This window comes from Schistocerca cancellata, chromosome 6 (genome assembly GCF_023864275.1).
Source record: "Schistocerca cancellata isolate TAMUIC-IGC-003103 chromosome 6, iqSchCanc2.1, whole genome shotgun sequence".
Lineage (NCBI taxonomy): Eukaryota > Metazoa > Arthropoda > Insecta > Orthoptera > Acrididae > Schistocerca > Schistocerca cancellata.
The window spans coordinates 401,667,854-401,675,914 of NC_064631.1; the positions used below are offsets into that span (position 1 = coordinate 401,667,854).

General features: G+C 45.0%; 1 pseudogene; it reads right to left on the minus strand.

Annotated features, from left to right (window-relative positions):
• Positions 1 to 787: 787 nt before the first annotated feature.
• Positions 788 to 905, minus strand: LOC126089765 (5S ribosomal RNA; annotated as a pseudogene).
• Between the last annotated feature and the right edge of the window lie 7,156 nt (positions 906 to 8,061).

Here is an 8,061-nt window from a genome sequence, read left to right on the forward strand (position 1 = left end):
GAAGGGCGACACCACTGAGTGGGTCGGCACGGCGAGGACACGCTGGCGTAGCGGATTTGGGGTTCTCAGCGTCCGCAGTGGAAGCCGCTGTCCGTGGGCAGTTACGACTGTGCTGGCTGTGGCTCTGTGTTGTCCCGTGCCATCACACAGTATCTGCTGTTACAGACGGCGTCGTTTGTAGCGGGTGATCCGTTTTAAGTTCTGTGCTCAGAAATACCAAGTTGTTGGCAGCTATTTTTCTGTCGGAAACCGTGCCATGTTGTGATTACACTACTCTTTCTGGCTCAGCAGTACCCGAATTCTGCCCCTTCTGTACAGATATGCATATTTACATCAGTTCGTTGCGACTTTAAAATGATTTTTCTAAGGTAGTGCCAGGAACGTAACATTTAAAATATTTTAACACGAAGCCAGTGTAAAACGCTAAGCTCCTGTAGCTCTGTTAGTGATTCTTAAATTACAGGGTAATTCTAATTAAACTTTCAAACCGCTGTATAAATAATACCACTGGTCAGAATGACGACAAATTTCAACGGAATATTATCGGAGAATGGGGAAGACGTATAAAACTAAACTAAACCTCTCCCGCACAGGTCATGAAGGCCAAAAGGCACCGATCGGCCGCCGTGTCATCCTCAACTTACCGGCGTCACTGGATGCGGATATGGCGGGGCATGTAGTCAGCACACCGCTCTCCCCGCCGTATCTCAGATTCCGAGATCGGAGCCGCTACTTCTCAATCAAGTAGCTCCTCAGTTTGCCTTACAAGGGCTGAGTGCACCCCGCTTGCCAACAGCGCTCGGCAGATCGGATGGTCACCCATCCAAGTGCTAGCCCAGCCTGACAGCGCTTAATTTCGGTGATCTCACGGGAACCGGTGTTACCACTGCGGTAAGGCCGTTGGCCGGAAAACGTGTGGCAGAAGAAAAATAAATAGTTACAAAATGTGGCAATAGATGACACTGTAAGCATCATAATTTAATATTGCCCGCATCTCGTGGTCGTGCGGTAGCGTTCTCGGTTCCCACGCCCGGGTTAGATTCCCGGCGGGGTCAGGGATTTTCTCTGCCTCGTGATGGCTGGGTGTTGTGTGCTGTCCTTAGGTTAGTTAGGTTTAAGTCGTTCTAAGTTCTAGGGGACTTATGACCACAGCAGTTGAGTCCCATAGTGCTCAGAGCCATTTGAACCATTTAATATTGGTCGACTGCAAATGACGAATCATATAACAATGCCTAAGGTGTACGTGCGACGTTAAACAAACTGTACTACTCAGTGTACACGGGTGTACAGGTGTGATACTGTCAGTTACATTTGCCCATCCACCACGGCAAAGTCATATGACATCGGATGTGAGAAATCGGTTTTTAAATGTCCTGAGACCAGAAACTGCATAAAATGCACCAAACACATCTGTTTTTAGCTGTCCTGAGGCCAAAAACCGCATAAACAGCATCAACCACATCAATTTTTGATTACCCTGAGGCCATAAACCGCATATAAAGCATCAGTCAAAATCAAATCGGATTATTAATTTCCTTGTGACTGGAGCAAAATATGTTCAATATGCTGTCCACTGTTTTCTGCAACAAGTTGAAACTGAGAAACAGCATGTTCCACAACTGATCGAATTGTTTCCGGGTTCACCTTCAGGATGTGTTGCGCAATGCGTGCCTTCAATGCAGCTTACGTTTGCATCTGAACACAGCATCTTTCATATAACCCCACAGCCAGAAGTGACAAGGATTAATATCAGGTGATCGAGATGGCCAGGCTGTAGGGAAATGGCGGCTGATAATTCTAGCATTCTCGAAATGGCGTTTCAGCAGCTGCTTAACTGGATTTGCAATGTGCAGAGATGCACCATCTTGCATGAAAATGATCCCACCCACACATCGACGCTGTTAGAGAGCTGGAATGACGTGGTTGCGCAAAAGACACTCATAGCGAGTACCAGTGAAGGCACAGGTAACAGGACCAGAAGCACATACCTCTTCGAAAAAATATGGTCCTATGATAAATCGTGCCGTAAACTCGCACTACACACTGACCTTTTCAGGATGAAGTGGTACTTGTTGATCTTCGTGTGGATTTTCCGTTGCCCCTATTCGACAATTCTGAGTATTGACATACCCTCTCAGATGGAAGTGGGCTTCGTCTGTTCACAAGATCTTCCACAGACGACCATTCTCCACTTCCGTGCGAGCAGGAAATTCTGAAGTTAAGGTCTCTCTTGCTGGCAGGTCAACAGGAGGCAACTCGTGCATATGGGTAATTTTGAATGGATAGCAAAGAAGGATGTATCGTAGGATTTTACGCACTGTGCTCATGAGTATGTCCAATGTGCGGGCAATTCTCCGTGCACCACACGTTTACACACCTCCACTCGCCGCCTCTTGCATTGCTGTGGACACTGCTTCCACTGACGTCGAATCAATTCGTTTCCTCCCTCTACCAGGTTGCACACCAAAAGAACCCGTCTTTTCGAATTTCCGAATCATTTTCTCCAGACCCACGGCAGTAATCGGACCAACGCCTTTTTTTAAAACGTTTCAGTGTCCGGAACTTCTGCAGAGCGACGTGTGCACAATCATAATTCTTGTAATACAGCTTTACAAGCAGAGCGCGATCCTGCATTGAGACAGTCACGGCGAACGTCGCAGACGCGAAGGGAGGGAAAACAGTGTACCCGGCGTGTTTATACCAACTTCAATGGGTCGTTCGCATGACAGATGTTTCATTTACATATTGTGACACATACAGCACCATCTATTGATCAATTTTCACACTATTTTTTTCTTCTGCCATACGTTTTCCCCCTTCTCCGATAATATTCCGTTGCAATTTGACGCCATTCTGACCAGTGGTATTGTTTCTACAGCGTTTTGGAAGTTTAAAATTAATTATAATCACTCTGTACATTCATTCTGGAAGGCGGGGCGGGTAATAAATAATTTTTTAATTGCATTACTATCTTTCGTCGTACTGTTCACTGCAAAAGTTCCACCTACCTCAGTACGGCATCATTTCACCAGCCCGTTTCTCTGCATACGAAGGTACTGTTCAGACGCCTAAAAAGCAGCGTTGATGAAAAACGTGTCAGTACTTACTGCTGCAAAGTCCGCGTAAACTCTAGTAGCCAGCTATCCTGTAATATCTTATAACAATTTTCGGGTGGAGGGCGGTTGCTTTATTTCTTTAATAAAAGGTCAAAATTCTGATGCGAGTCTTTTTATTTCCTTTAGCTTTTTTTAAAAAAAATCCTGCCCAAATTTACGTAACTAACCAGATCACTGTTCTCATTTCACAGTTCATGCACTCCATTTCACATGCAAAGCAGCCAGAAATGCGCTTAACTCCGACCCGTGTTATTACGCGATCTCACAGTCAATACTCCGCTACTATATGTGAGAGGCGATGTTACAAGTATTACTGTTCACTTTTGGTGCATCACCTGCGACCAGCTTTGCGAAAGAAGCGGCGACAGTTTCTGTGCAACGCACCCATCATTTTGCACGATAATGCGCGGGCGCATACAGCGCAAGCTGTGGCCGCTCTGTTCGGTCGATGGGACTGGGAAGTACTGTTGCATCCACCATACTCCCCAGACTTAAGTCCTTGTGACTTTGATTTGATTCCGAAGATGAAGGAACCACTTCGTGGCATTCGCTTCAGAACTGTTCCAGAGATTCGACAGGCTGTAGACCGCTCCATTCGCACCATCAACAGAACAGGCTCTGCTAATGGTACACTGCGCCTTTCACATCGCTGGCAACGGGTTCTACACAATGGTGGTGACTACTTTGAAGGACAGTAACAGGTGCAAACGTGTAACTCTTTTGTATCGGCTGTGAATAAATAGTTCCCGCTATTTAAGGTCCAACCCTCGTACATTGTTTGCTCTTCAACAAAATCTTTCTTTTGCTAACCGTATCCCTCCTAGTAGTTAGAGTCTGTAGTAGTTAGACTCTTTTTATTTAGCTGGCTGTTGTTGCTGCTTGCTGTAATTGCCATAGTTCCTGTGATGAATATTTTCTGTGAGGTAAGTGGCTCATAAAAAAATGGGGTTCGTGATTGAGATGAGTTTAGGCATTTAACAGAGCTGGATGTAGTTTCATATTTCTTTAATTTCATATTTTTGGACTTATATTATCGTTCGGATTTCTTGCAATTCAGGGCCATTCTTTTGTGATAATTATTGGAAGTCATGTTGTCACTGTATAGCAGTCAGATTGCGTTGGGCTTGTAAATTGTGGGTAATAAACGAATAGTTGTCTTTGTCAGAGAAAATTCTGTAGGCCAATGTTTAAATGATAAAAATAATCACTCAGTTTCAAGTTCCTTCCTCATACCTGAAAACCTCAGTTTCTGCTAGGACCAGAGTGATATCGACTTTGAGGAAATGTAGCTTCCATTTAGAGCACGTGCAGAAGCAGCTCACGAACTATTAATTCCTCTCTACTGCAGTGCTCTGTGAAGTGCTCAGACAACTACGCTGTGGGGAATCGTCGATGTTCAGTGGTCGATGGGGGAAAACCGATTCAGGAACTAAAGATGATAAAGCAGATTTCTTAGAATTTGCGTGTCTTTATCATGCCCATTGCTAAGATTGTGAAAATGTCGTTACCAGAAGATAAAGCGACCACTCATATAAACCCAGATAACGCCAAATGGAAAATCTTTTCTGCCAGTAGAAAGACAAAGGTAACAGTCTTCGCTTTATTTAACCAAATACACCACAGAGGGTCAGATCCCGATTAGTGGAGAGACACATTCGGCTGTCGAGTGATTCCACTGGAAGCGACAGTACAAAAGGGTTTGCTATGCAGACAGCAGCTAATAGGAGAATCTGAAAGTGTGATTGGCTGGTGATTTACGCCGATAGAATTTTTTCGGACTGCCGCCGCTTCCAATGGTTGTATATGCACGAGCATTTGGTTGAGTGTTCCTCGGCCATGGCCAAGCCGTAACTGACAGTAGTTTACTGCTTTTCAATGGCCAGGAGCACTCGTAAGCAAGCTAGTGGGTATATAACAACTTTACGTTGTATATAAAACACCGCTTCAGAAACTGTTAAGATATGTTTTGGTTTCCACTGCCTGTTATATACACACATCAAAAAAGTTTTGCATCACCTCGGTTTCGAAAGTTCCTGAAACTGTACAGAAAATTGGAATAGAGATCAACATAAACATCATTTCCGCCCTTTTTATTGCTCAAGAAAACCACAAATTGCATGTTATACCACCATACAGCTAGACCTTCAGAGATGGTGGTCCAAATTGCTGTATTCACCGGTACCTCTAGTATCCAGTAGCACGTCCTCTTGCATTGTGCATGCCTGTATTCGTTCCAGACGTTCATCAACGCACTGTTGGTCCAGATTGTCCCACTCCTCAACGGCGATTTGGCGAAGTGTGATTGGTGTGTCACGTCGTCCATAAACAGCCCTTTTTAATCCACCCCAGGTATGTTCAATGGGACTGATGTCTGGAGAACATGCTGGTCACTCTAATCGAGCGCTCGTTATCCTGAAGGAAGTCACTTACAAGATGCGCACGATGGGGCGCGAATTGTCGTCCATGAAGACGAATGTCTCCCCAATATGCTGCCGATACGGTTGCACTATCGACCGGAGGATGACATTGACGTTTTGTACAGCCGTTACGGCACTTTCCATGACTAACCAGCGGCGTACGTCGGCCCCACATAGTGCCACCCCAAAACAGCAGGGAACCTCCACCTTGCTGCACTCGCTGGACAGTGTGTCTAAGGCGTTCAGCCTGACCAGGTTGCTTCCAAACACGTCTCCGACGATTGTCTAGTTGAAGGCTTATGCGACACTCATCCGCGAAGAGAACGTGATGCCAGTCCTGAGCGGTCCATTCGGCGTGTTGGTGGGCTCATCTGTATCGCGCTGCATGTCGTCGTGTTTGCAAAGTTTGAGTCATAAGACGACGACCCGTGGCTGCACGAAAAGCAAGCATTATTCAACATGGTGGCGTTGCTGTCAGGGTTCCTCCGAGCCATAATCCGTAGGTACCGGTCATCCACTTCAGTAGTAGCACATGGGCGGCCTGAGCGAGGCATGTCATCGACAGTTCCTGTCTCTCTGTATCTCCTCCATGTCTGAACAACATCGCTTTGGTTCACTCCGAGTCGCCTGGACACTTCCGTTGTTGAGAGCCCTTTCTGTCACAAAGTAACAATGCGGACGCGATTGATCGTCTAGGCATGGTTCAACGACAGACAACACGAGCCGTGTACCTCCTTCCTGGTGGAATGACTCTAACTGATCGGCTGTCGGACTCCTTCAGTGTAATAGGTGCTGCTGATGCATGGTTGTTTACATCTTTGGCCGGGTTTAGTGAGAATTTTGAACAGTCAAAGGGACTGTGTCTGTGATACAATATCCACAGTCAACGTCTATCTTGAGGAGTTCTGGGAACCGGTGTGATGCAAAACTTTTTTTGATGTGTGTTCATTGAACGTACTCAGGTTACCTGCATTATAACGTAGCAGAAAGGTTTATTAGTAAATGTAGATATCGTTACAACGGAAGAACATTGAAGAAATCGCCGCAAGACTCAGACGTGCCTAAGGTTATTGTAATGTAAAGATTTCTTAAATGTTCTTATTGCAGTAACTATCTTCTCTAATGGAAGTCTATTACGTAAGACAAGTAAGCTGAGGGTGATAGTGAAAATTAAACCATTTCGTAAAAGCAGTTGAGATGGTACTTAGATACACACACCTTAAACTATTAATAACTGTGACAGCACAATTCAGAAGATGAATAAATTTTCCTTTACTTTACTACTTGATGCTGCTGAAAGCCTGAGAAGATTTTATTCATCTGATAGAAGTATTTTTCGACATACAGGAATCTTACGAAAGTAGTGCTTGGTTCAAATTTCACCTCGGTGAAAACGGTATTTGTTAAATTTCATATGTCGTTATCAACTCATCTGAAATATTCTAAAGTTTAAAGATATTGTATTAGTGAGTTATCTGGACCTGAAAATTAACATGGTAATGCATTAGAAACATTTCAAAGCACGGTGTCACAGGACACCGAATATTTTAAATTTAATTAGTCACAGATCATGAATGCCAAAAGTATGTCTGATGCAATTCTACAAAGCTTGTGTGCAATCCAAGCTCTTTTATGTACGAGGGCGTTCAATAAGTAGTGCAACGCATATTTTTAATGAAAGATGGTTGATTTTACATAGGATTCAAATACACTATATTATTCCCCACTCTTTTGGCAATAAAACCCTATTCTTCAATATAATTTACGTTCAATGCAAATGCCTTAGGCCTGGGAGGGCCTATTCTCCGGCAATGTACCACTCAACCGGTCCACGTCGCAGAGAACATCTTGCTGTATCAATAACCTCGCCGTCATCTAGGAACTGTTTCCCGTGGCGTACTTTGGGAAAAACAAATGGAAGTCGGAAGAGGCGAGACCCGGGCTGTAGTGTGAATGAGAAAGAACAATCCAACGAAATTTTTTGGGTTTCTCTCGGCTGAGCAGACTTGTCTGACGCTTTAGGCTGTCACGGTGAAGGAGAAGTTTGTTTTGCGTTTTTGTGGCGACGAACACGCTGAAATCGTTTCTTCAAGTCCTGATGGAACCACAATACACTTCAGAGTTCATCGTTGTATCGTGAGGGTGGAATTCGAACAGAATAACCCCTACAGGGTCCCACCAAGACCGTCGCCATGTCTTTACCGGCTGAGGCCGTGGCTTTGAACTTTTTCTTCGGATGAGAGGTGGTGTGGCACTACTCCATGGAGTGCCGTTTTCTTTCGAGTTCGAAATGATGACTGCATGTTTCATCACCTGTGACGGTGTTCGACTAAAAATTCTCACCATCAGCCTTGCAACGCTCCAGCAGTTCCGCTGTGCCGCTCTTTATGGTCTTCTGTTAGGTGGCGAGGAACCCAGCGGGCACACACCCGTAAGAACCCCAACTGGTGGACGAGTGTGTCAGCACACCCAACAGAGACGTCGAGTTCTGCAGCGAGGTGTTTAATTGATCTGTCGATCTGCCCCGA